This window comes from Schistocerca piceifrons, chromosome 11, assembly GCF_021461385.2.
Source record: "Schistocerca piceifrons isolate TAMUIC-IGC-003096 chromosome 11, iqSchPice1.1, whole genome shotgun sequence".
In the NCBI taxonomy this organism is placed as follows: domain Eukaryota; kingdom Metazoa; phylum Arthropoda; class Insecta; order Orthoptera; family Acrididae; genus Schistocerca; species Schistocerca piceifrons.
In genome coordinates, this window is record NC_060148.1 from 169724701 (window position 1) to 169737097 (window position 12397).

Here is a 12397-nt window from a genome sequence, read left to right on the forward strand (position 1 = left end):
GAAATATTATTAGCATGTTGTGAAAAGAGGACACGTGATCCGTTTATCGAGGAGAAAAAAAAGGCATAAAAATTCCAAGTTTCTCGTCTGATGCCCGGTGAGCTACACACGATCGGACAGATATCGGCCATTTACACGCTTTCAAAGTGGATGAATAACTATACTCGAAAAAATGAGACGTATTAAATGGGAAAAAATTCTTCTCTTCAGATAAGCACGGATCTTTTTAGGGTACTTATATTCTAATAAGAAGAATGTAAGGCCAGGCTTTCTCGATTACAGGGGTAGCATTTGTGGCAGTGCAGAGCCGTTCGTAATGAAGGAGATGCGAGTTTCGATGTTACGACGTCATCATAGTGTAGCAGCAAGACACGCCTGCCGTGATCTTTAGCTAATCAGGCACTGTCGCAAAGAAACTGCAGAAATACGAAGGTCTCGATAATACGAGATAAAATAACAACTTTTTCATTTCCATTATCAGCACGACCATTATCCGGCCGCGGTGGTCAAGCGGTTCTAGGCGTTCAGTCCGGAACCGCGCGACTGCTGCGGTCGCAGGTTCGAATCCTGCCTCGGGCATGGATGTGTGTGATGTCCTTAGGTTGGTTAGGTTTAAGTAGGTCTAAGTTCTAGGGGACTGATGACCACAGATGTTAAGTCCCATAGCGCTCAGAGCCATTTGAACCATTTTGAATTATAACAGCCTATTAATATGTGGATGGAATATGTAAAGGGCCGCAGAAACACTTCGCAATGGTAGGAGCCGTAATAAGGAAAACATGCCAACCAGTCAGCTTGTAAAACACAAATAAGGCGACAAAAATTATATATAAGCCGGTTATGTATACACCACTGAGGTGTTGTTACAGTGTGTTGATGCTAATGGCAAACAAAAAGTGCTCCCTTGAAATTCGTAACTTCGTAAAACGAGGAAACTTTTCGAGTGCTAAATGTATTTTCTTAGTGAGGCTAATAACAGACCAAGCTCTGTCGATTCTAAAATATATGTTAAATTTCATAAGTAGATTTCTACGTAAGCAAATTCGCCTCCGATGTTGGTTTGACGGCTTTCAGTGTTAACAGTCTACGGTCACTTCCAAGACTTGTTTACATTTCAAGCATGGTGGAAGCAGTGTCGCAGATGTAGACACCCTCTTTGGCAGCACGGCTGCAGTCAGCTGGTCCAGAAAGAGACGGCTGAGAGTTTCGTCCGGATCTTGATTCGTTGTTCACGTTTAACGCGGCAAGAACGCCGAAAGCGTGCGTCACAAGAATGCCGCTGCGAAATATTCCTTTTGCAGTTTAACGGAATTTTTCGGCACAGTGCTGTTTTCACGGCGTTTTATAAATTGCACGTCTTATTAATTGTTCGTTTACGCATTGCTAAAGAACTGAAAACCCTTGAACTGAGGAAAAATGTAATTGCAATGAAGATCTGACGAAACATTTAACTTTGCAGAGGGAAAAATTATTGTCGCTTACATCAGTAAGTATCATTTTCTAGTGACGAATAAGGCAGGTAGTTTCTGCTGGAATGAACGACGACTTTTGCGATACGCTTTCCACGTCTGCATGCGAGCTCTAGCCGCTGTTTCACAATAATAAATCATTATCACGGCATGTGAACAAACCGCTGGTCGACGCTCAAGTAACACGTTTGAATGCTGACGTGATAATTAAGAAGCCAGGAGATGACAAGTTTTTATATCCCGTCCATGGCTACTGCGAAAATAATGAACTGTTTTTATAGGCCGACAGATTGCGCAATAGAGCACACAACTCTTTGCTGTAGGAAGGTGGGAGTGTTATGCAAACATGACGCCACAAGTGATTAGTGGAACTCAGTGTCGTTTGTCAGTAAAGTATACAATACGTAACCTCATTTGGGAAGAAAGATAACTTTTGCGAATTTGTCTGTGGAGCCATACCTCTAAATGTGTCCTTATGCAGCCTAATCACAATTTTGTGTGTCCCACCGACGTAATTTATCGTTTACAAGTTTACATGCTTATTACCGTGCTATATGTAAAGTCTCAATGCTGTTTGTACATATATTAACATTTTTTCACGTGTTCATTTACTTCATAAAACGGACATTGTTCCAGAGGAAGTTAAACTGCCGACATTCCGGAGCGCTAGCAGCAACAGTCAGTCGCTTGAGGCAGCGACAAAGCTCTGTGGGCTGCAGGGCAAGGAGAATTCACGCAAAAATAAATTCGTCTTCTTCATTACTACGATCTGCTAGTTCAGTTAAATGCGATGGAATTCAGAACAATGTCATTACGTTTGTAAGTCATTCAGTGACGTATCTGCAACTTATATCACTTGAGCAGTGCTGGTTGAGCGAGGTTTTGTCATCCAGCACCGTTACACATGCCAGACGTGACGGGACAAAGGTGCTGACCGCATTCTCGGGAGTTACATACTTAATCTTTGATAAAATGAATGTGCTTAAAACGGTAAAATGATGGAATGCCGTCGTATTGATTTTTACCTTAAAAACACAGTAGGAAATTCGGCATCGGTAATCGCATTTCCAGAACCGATTTGATACTGTTTACAGGACGAACCAGAAGGGGTCCTTGCACATGGCTTTATGAAGAGTGTGTTTATTAGCCGTATGTAGGACTGTTAAGTAGGTTTCATATTTCCATTGAAGCAGTTACATTGAATATTAACATATCGTTCGTTTCCCAGAACGGGATAACAAAAAATATTTTTGCACTTCACGTTTCTTCTCTGTTCTATATTTATAATTTTATACGAAAAGCTATTAAAAGTCCTATCGCCATTATAATGTACTTCATCGTTGTGTGACACAATCGAGACGTATTACTCTGTTTATTCTTTTTAGCGTCTCATTGTTACAGAAATTCCAGAGCCAGTACTGCGTGAGTAGACCACAGCCCCCTGTGAGAGGCTGGCTGCAGTTGGTACCTGCCGCCCTCTCAGCAGTTGGCAGCACTGGCAGCGTGGCAGTCCCTGCGCCTTCTGTTGTCTGCCGCATTTGTAGCGAGCTGTTTCCAGTGTGAAGACGTGCATCCGCATTTTGTGCTGCAGCTTCCGAGTTGATATCTACTTCTCCGTTAATAAGGTAAAGGTGACCATTTCCATTCGTTCCCGCTATGTTGAATTATTTACGTTTGTTTTTGAAAGGCCGTGGTAGTTGTGCGGTTTCTGTGTTCTCCATCGAGGCTATTGCGTATAAAGCAAACTATGAAGGTTACTATGTTCTCAAAATGCTAGCGAATTACGTATTAAAAATCTTGGTATTTTTAAGCGCTATCGAAATTCCAGTTAAATCTGCTGTTGTACTGACTATAGGCAAGAATGAAAAGCACAGTCACGGACTAGATATTTTTGTCGTTTTCGCGCCATTTTGTTGAATTGTTTTCTCGAAATGTTGCGTTGTACTCGTTACGTCTGATGTATATAAGAACTACCCTGCTTGTAGGTGGGGAATAACATAACGGAATGGAGGTTGTTTCTCCCTGTCCTGCATTTGCAAACAGCAAGTTGATATTTTTACTTTTGTGGAGTAATGTTTTCGGCGACAATTCCGCCTCTTGGGTAGTCAGTTAGATAAGGTTGTGCCCCATTTCGTCTCTATTGTATTTGTGTAATTGCAGAAATCAATGAATTCTTACGTTGACCTCAAAATGTTCGCCTTTACGGGTTTAGTACTGTAGTCACGTAGATTAATAATCTTGTATCTTCAGACTGACTGTGGCTTATTCTTACCAAACTGCAATCCTTTTTCTAACAATGTAAGTATTTGAATGAGGAAAACAATACCGTACATTAAGCGCCTAAATTGAAACATTTTTTTGCTAAAACCAGTCGTCCTCAATGTATTTTCTGAAAAGTCTTAATCATTGGTCAGAACGATATAGAAATACGTGGTGTGACGATTACAGATGTTACTGCAGTAAACTATTATCCATATTCGTGATGGAGCAGTGCACAGGCGAACTTCTGGTTCACAGTATGTCCGTTGGACTCACCAACTGGCAGTTCGCTCGTGGACTGATAGACACAAAAGGTTGTGAAGTGTCTCTTCCGGAGTAGTATATTTATTTATTTCTATTTTTCTCATTAGTTCGGAGTCTTCAAATAGACGCGCGAGTGTAATTCTGTGGCCCAAGATGCAAAACTTGTTGAATGCATTATTAGCTTCGACGTATTTGTACTTTCGGAGCATGGACTCATATATTGAAATCATTCTGGACCCACGCAACATGTTCAGGATGTGGTAGTCAAATCCTGGCTCTCGGCGTAAGCTGGAAAGTAAAATCTCAAAACTAGTCTTGCTCTCGTCTGCAGCTGACTGCTGTGAAAAAATTTGTTAAATGTTAAAGCGGGCTATCTGAGCTTCCGCATTATTTCGCATTATAGGGCGACGCGTAATGGCGTCTAAGCAGAGGCCGCTAAAATTATGGAGCTGTAAACGTCTTAAGAAAAATTAATTCGATGCGAGGAACATGATGGCTCACTGTACATCGAAATAACGCACATTTAAACTTTAACGTACAGTATTAGCAACATCTAACTTACGTGGTACAGTATGTCTTCTACCTATTACAACAATAATCAAGGAGCGTTATTCTCCCGTATTAATTGCATACATTTAAGAAGTTTACTCCTTGATACGAAGAGTAAACTTAATATTTACTATAAAATTTTACGCCGTCTTTGCGGTCGGTGATACACGAGGTTCGTGTACGTTTACTTCGTCGCGAGATACATTTCTCGTTCCAAGTTTTTTAAATGTCTTTACGACACAATTGTCGCTTGGTAGAAACTGAGGATTCACATATATATTCTTGTTAAACAAAGGCACAGGAGTTGTTGAGTAACACTTTATTAGCTTAAATAAAGGATTAATCAACTGCTGCTGCGGTTTTAACTAGAATACATTCTTATATCTGTAGTTGCCTACAATGTAAAGTGTATTATTACGTAGAGCAAGCAGTGCAGTTTATATCACAGCAAGCGGATCTCTTGATACTAATACGCAAAGAGTAATTTCAACGTCTTTTGTTGAAGTAAACGAAAAAATAGGAATGCGAACAGTAGACAAACGTCCAGGTACAAGGAGTGATATAACCTCCTCACTACGTCCCTGAAACCCTGGTTACGCTGATAGGTCAGTAGCACAGGTGTTCTAGGTTAGGTTGGAATAAGACGGTATGGTTGGAGACGGGTAATCTATTGGATGTGAATGGGCAACGGATTGCTATGCAGCAGCGGCTGATGTCCACATTTGCACTGTAATTAAGGCACTTTGCCATATACAGGGCGAGTGAGGAGGAAAGGTACATGCTTTCAGATGCGGTAGTATGTGATACTGAACAAAGAACTTTATGTGGACGTTTGCCATATTGCGAATGGTTTCCGAGATAGAATGTTTATTACTTCCGTACGTTCTTCTTAATAACACCTCGTATTCCAAGGAGAACGTGTCTTAGTACACGATTAAACTAAATTTAATTTGCTACAAAAAGGTCCTATTTATTTTTTGTCTATGACTAACAGTTTGCGCGGAGACATCGCGAGAATATTGAAAACCTGGCGCGTGCGCTGTAGCTTTTTGTAGGCCAGTTTGAGGCAGTTTTCCCACCTGATAGACCGAAAGCGTCCTGTACCAAAAAACTCGTCCCAACTTCATCTGTGTAAATGTGGTACATTGTAAAAAGACAATAATACAGAACGAAAATAGAAATGTACCTTAAGTGTTCTATCTCGGAAACCATTATGAATAGGCCATATATCTACATCAAGTTTTTTGTTCAGAATAACTAATGCCATCACCCGTCAAAACATGTACGTTTCCTCCTGACTCACCCTGTGTATCATACCTTCCAAATTAAAACCTAAAATGCAAGGTAACTTCAGCAAACGTTAGAACGATAAAAGAATTCTCCCATGAGTGCCCTGCCGATGTCAGATATTTACTTTGACCTGTGTCGTAATTTCACGGGACGTCCTGCGTGCACAGACAGACCACATTTATTTTCCTCCTACATTCTTGCTTGAAAGGCACAGTGTGCTGAAACTTTTAAGTACCTTAGACTGAAAGGGAAGCTTTACTTGGCAAAGCATGTGAATGTCTTGTAAGGGGACTAAATTAGGTTTTGTTGTTATAGGTATTTCACGCATACTGCGTTTTGGGAGTGACTTTCCGGCGTTTTGATGATCGGTCAAACTAGATGGGTAGTGGTATTAACAAGGCTATTATCGCCACACCTTGTAGAGTACTACTGGTACATTTTGTTTCACGAAATTCGTGCATCAATAATCATGTGCAGTTTAATGCGTTTTCTGTCCAAGCCGGAGAACAATATCTTTACTAGTCGTTCCTTACATGTTTCTAACCGTATGATCTTCGACTGCAAATGTGTAGTGTTATATGGAGGCCAGAATTCAGATGAGAACGTTCACTGATCAGTATGTAGATGAATAGACGGTAATAAATTTGTCGTCGGGATGGAAATTTCATTGTTACCCACATAACGCACACGAAGTTGTACGGAGAATTTCCCCGTCATTAACAAATAGTGTGACGTCAGTGACTCTTCTCATGGCAACAGTTGTCCTGTTCTGTGATTGGCCGAAAACAGCAGCCGGAACAGAAGCCAGATTATATTCAATTTTCGCGAGGTTTAGGTGGCTTGTTTCGGAGTCATTGCTTATTAAATTGTACTCTACGAAATTAAGTTCGTGGTACGTTTTAATGGACATATACTGGAAAACGAAAACCACCTTCGCTTCCATGCACTCCAGGCACGCGGTACGAGCATAAGACAGGGTTTCCAGTACGTGGAGCTGGAACAACGGTTCTGCTTACGTGGTCCTGTGTTGTGAAGACAAAAAAATAAATAAATAAATAAATAAATAAGTAAAGGAAACCGCGGAAGAGAAGACTTGATGTGGCGTCAAGGCTGTTTAATAGAACGACCCGTTCAGTGACTTACCATTTCTTTGGGCAGGGGGAGGGGGTTCATGGAAACCCATTTGCTGATTTCGTCTTTTTGCAAAACCGTTAAGAAAACATAAATACCGACCGTGTGGGAAGGTGTTAGGTACTCACCGCTGTTCTACAGAAACAACTCGTTAAATAATATGGACCCAGTTTTAAGGTTCGTCCTCTGTAAAATTGTCTCGATGCTTTAATTTTTAAAAATTAAAAAGACCTTGGTCCTACTTTCTTCAGACCATTTACGAAAAGGAATACCTATTTACTGTAGATTATGGTTAACAATCGGGTAGAGAAACCTTTTATTATTATTATTATTTTATAAACACCGTGCATCACATCATAATGGAAGAAGAAAAACGTATTTTGAAATGGACATTTATTTTGTTTTTATTTAGACTAAAAATTTGTAGGTAAAATTTGCAAATGTAGTTTTCCTTTCTACGGTTCGGGAAACAAATTTTTTCATGAAATGGATAAGATTAATTATTCCAGTCGTGTCTTGATGAATATGGAAGAGGAGTAAGGGGGTGACTGGATTGAGTCAGCGTTCATCTGAGGCAAGTTTTAAATCGTATCAAAGCGCCGAATGACCTCTGAGGATGGTGACGGGCAGAACCAGAATGATGAGGCAAATAACTTCCTGGAGGAGTTCTTTAACCCTAACAGGTTCAGCGGTAAGTTTTCTTTCAGTATAGGGTACGTTACATGGTTGTATACCAGTCGTAATGGTTCGCATCATTTCGAGCTGTGCAGAAAACCTGTCCAGGTTGAAGTCTGTTGTATTTACTCAAAGCAATTCTTCCAAACGTCTTGTAGATGGAGGACGTATTTGGGAGAACGTAATAACCACCGCTTAAAGATGGGATAGTCTCTTTAAATCCTCTTGGTTGCCCTTCGATCATTTTTTCAGATTGAGATCAAGAATTTCGAACGAATCCTTTCTAAAATTTCGTTCCGAAGACAATTTTTTGGATACATGGTGTTTCTGTGTGTTGCAGTTCAGTCGGGTTTGAGTAGTAGATTCTCCCGCTTCTGACTGCAGGAATGTGGCTGTTGGCTGTGCAAGCAGTCGCAGCAAGCAGCTAGATGCTACCGGGAAAAGGGGGCGCCAAATTCATACTCTTGAGCAAGAAAAACTTCACAAAACGCCTAGCATCCAGCTCTCGTTGGTCTCTAAGATTACTCATATGATTTTGAAACGCGTCCCTGTTGGTCTTGCAACATGTTTGAACACATTTTAAATGGGTTTATGAATGAGTCATAAGTTGATTTTTGAATGTGTGCGTAGTGTACGTGATGTGTCTGCCAGGAGAATCCTCGTCGCATCTAGAAATAAACTTTCCGCAGACAACAGGGGATGGGGCTATACGAGCTGAACGGAGTAAAGCGGAACGAATGAATGCCAATCGCTGTCTGATTATGTGGTTAATTGGGTTTGCGAAAGATCAGCGTTGTTACAATTACTAGCGAAATCCATAGATTCAGAGTACCAGAATGGAAATAAACGACTGACAGGAATAACAGATGAGAAACATTACGTATTATCTTCTCGGTGTATCCATGAAAATGAAATTTGGACAAAAAATTTTTGGCCAGATCGCTACAATAGTAAGGACCAGTAGTACAGTCCCCGGCTAGCAGCCGCCTAAGTTCTATTCTCGAAGTAACGCGGAAAACGTAAAACGCCTAAGTGGAAAATAATCGCGGGATAAATAACCTGTGATTCTGGCAGGGTTAGTGGAGTTAATCGGCGAACAAATTTTGAGAACAGCAGGAATAGCTACAGAATTGGTGATGACAAGATTGTTTGTTAGAACGTGGAAGGAGAAGAAACGGGGACATCACACAATTTTAGAAGAATAAGACGAATCCAGATTTATATAAAAACTTCGTAATACTACTTTTCGATCTCGTGCTTGAGAATCCGGTGCGTATAAATAAAATGTGAAACTGTTTCCTAAAATGAAGCTTTTTGCTTGTAGTAGGTGTAATAGACGTGTGATAATGGTACTTTGTAAATTATATTCTTTCGTGTTATAAAAAATGGCCATTTGTGCCAAAACATTAGAAAGGCCTATTTTGTTTTATCTAGCAGACAATGTCAAAATAGACGTAATCAGATCGAAAAGCCATACCAGTCTTGGGTATTATTTGTGTTTAAAGCTTTTTCAGTATAAGCTAACGACATTTCGATTTTTTATGTAGCAAAACGTTTGATGAACTTTGAGGCAAGAGATTCTTTCACGGAAAGGAAAGCACGCCATGTGAAGCCAGAGCAAGTTTAGAGAGAAAAAAATGCTAGAAGAAATGTATACTTTCTTGCTTACCTCTTGTTTTTATTGGTTTTATGTATCCTATATTTAATTTTATGCCACACAAAACAGCAAGTTATTAACTAATAGGGAATAAAGAGTGTAAATTATCTGGAGAGTTCTTGTTCTCCCTATTTCAAATAATCCCATTCTCTGTTAATTGCGAGATTTTTTTAAGAGAGGCAGGCTGTCAAACTGGGAGCAGAAGAGGCACCAGAGGACATTTCAGTTTCCACTGTCCTGAATATAGTTTGGTGGCATCCATTATAAAATATTCACGTTTCAATTCCACAGAGCGAAATACAGTGACGTGCGGTAGAAGAATGCTTTATGAAGAGGCGTGGCACTGCAATTTAGCACACTTCAGACCAAATAATGTCTTACGTTTCCTCGAACACATGTTCTATGTTTTTCATAAAGACGTGCGCTACAAGATGAACATATATTGACGACATGGACAAAACTAACAAACATCTAGAGATTTGTAAAATAGATATAATGCAGGAACACGAGAAGAAGCCTAGCAACCTTTTTTGTCTGCTTTCTGACGAAAACGCCCTCAGAATACATTTCGTAAAAGCAGTCACATCTTTCATGAAAGAATTTTAAATAAAACCATCATCTTTACTCAGAATGAAAAAGTCCTGTTAGGAAAAGGAGTAAAATACGTCAGGCCTAACCTTTTAGACAGAAATGTGAGAGAAAATATGCTTGTTGATTTAAAATTTGGTCTCGATTATAAGAAGATTAATAATGCTTCTCAAGCCAGAATTGCGTGTGATGTAACCCGCATGCTAGAGAAAAATACATCTACTTTGCCTAATGCTACGCATAACGTCAGAATTTTAGTAACTTCCATTAATAATAATCTTAAAACAGCAAATGCTTTAATAACTAAATCCGATAAAGGTTGTTGTCTAGTCATTGCTTATATTTCTGAGTATATTTCTAAAACTGAAAATTTCTTCAGTGGAAACAACATATCGGAGCTGCATGATGATCCGACTCCTAAATTACAGAAAGAAGTGAGGTCAGCCATTAACAATGCAAAATTTCTTATAAAACCTTTCCAAAAGAAACTACTCATTAATATGAACCCTCAGACCACTAAACTTCGGTCCCACTTCAAAATTCATAAACCTAATCACCCAATACGTCCAATTTCCAATAGCATGAATAGCGCATATCACAATTTGGCCCGATTTCTGCACGAAACTTTGAAAAATCTTTCGCTTTCGAAAATAATTATTCTGTTCCAAACAGCTACGTTTTGGTTCTAAATATTAAAAACCTAGTATGCAGTTCACACACCAAGGTCTTTTCCTGAGATATTAAAAATCTTTATACCAATGTGCCAGTACATGAGACGCTCATCATTGTGGAAGAAAATTTACGTCACTTTAATAAAGATCTGTCAAATAAACAGATTACCGATTTTATGAATCTCATTAATGTCGTTGTCAAGTACAACTACTTGGAATTAAACGGACAACTGTAGCAGCAGTCTGATGGGCTCGCTATGGGCAACCCTTTAGCCGGCATCCTTGCCCACATCTTTATCAATTCCTTGGGAAAAAAGATGTTTAACCGTTTCTCAGCCGGTTCACTACGTATCATTTCTTACACAAGATACGTTGATGATATTCTAGTCATCTATAACCGACCCGCCGATAGCACTGATCATATTTTTAAACTTTTTATCGACCTCCATGAAAAAAATTCTTTCACTATTGAACTCGAAAACGAAAACCGCCAGTTACATTAGTTAGACTTGACGGTTACAATAGAAGACAAGATCACTTGCAATATTTTTCGGAAAGAAACGTATACTGACCAAATCGTGCCTGCTGGTTGCAAGCCGTGTTCACTCAGGTACGAGCAGCCCTTAGCGGCTCGCCATCTTATCGTATTTGCAACTTCTCATGACGTCGCCTTTCCTGCTTAGATTTTTTAGAATGTGAGTTCCAAGTACTGCATCTCTTTCCAGTCAGTGCACACTTTCGTTTATTAATGTTTTATATACCTATTATGTTATAGAACAGTTTAATTCTGAAGACGACGCTCATAGTAGCGTCGAAACCTGGTCAATTTTGACTTAATATTTGTGACCGAGGGCTTATTTGTTGTAATATAATTCTGAAACGGTCACTGAACTTTAGCAGCTATGTTCAAAGTTTTACAATGAAGTTATTTTTGTCTGCTCGCTACAGAAATTTGACTTTTATTAACCTTTTCCGCAGAGGCAGTCGATGTATTTGAAACGAAACGTTTAATTCCCCAGTACTGGCTAGTTTCAACTGTTCGCTGCATTTCTGGTGCACGTTTTCACCCTCCTAGCACGTACGGCATTAAGTCATAATAATGAACCAAATGTGATACAGTACAGTACTGGTGCTCCAGGAAAATTTACACCCCGAAAACCACACCGCAAAGCTTAATATCTGGTCGAGGTCTGCTTCAATGGGAATCTGCACACACGAATGTGCATTTCAAGCATGCACTTCGAATGTGCACATTTTAGTATGGTTCACGAAATTCCGATGCTCTAGGAGTATCCTCTGATGTCTTGTTTCTTTGATGACATAATGTATGATCCTTCTGTGTTTTACACGTACGCACATAAAAGGGCTTCCTACATCATGGTAGCTGCGCAAGCGCGGTTTCTCCTGTTATCTGCGCTCTCTGGCAACTGCTGAAACGAACCTATTTCTAACAGGTCGCGGGAAAATATTGCGAATGATGGTTTGAAAAGCGTTACTTTCAGAGTAAATATCCTTTTACGTAAGTTCAACTAAGTGCGAGAATGTACCATGAATTTATTAAATCACAGAGCCTCTGACTCTCATTTAAAAACCAACCCTTCGATGACGAGCCATTTAGAAGAATTTCGAACCTTGAAGATCGGACATTTGTCATTATTAAAAATATTTCTGGCACATTTGTGTGATACATATAAATGTGTAACACGCGCAAAAAAGATCAATATATGTGAAAGCTTTGATTTTCTTGCAGCAACACTATGTATAGTAATTTAAACTGTTAACTTTCCCTGTTTGTGTGTTCGTGCTACTTCACAGTGGTGTTGCTGTTGGCTGACTACATCACG

At 39.6% G+C, this 12397-nt stretch overlaps 1 protein-coding gene across 1 annotated transcript in view; it reads left to right on the forward strand.

Annotated features, from left to right (window-relative positions):
* The first annotated feature begins 3041 nt into the window (after positions 1 to 3041).
* Positions 3042 to 12397, forward strand: part of LOC124720488 (protein roadkill-like) — a 100934-nt gene continuing 91578 nt past the window's right edge. The window contains exon 1 of the mRNA XM_047245850.1: positions 3042 to 3094. The gene's annotated coding sequence lies outside the window, so the exon portion shown is untranslated. The remainder of the gene's footprint in view (positions 3095 to 12397) is intronic.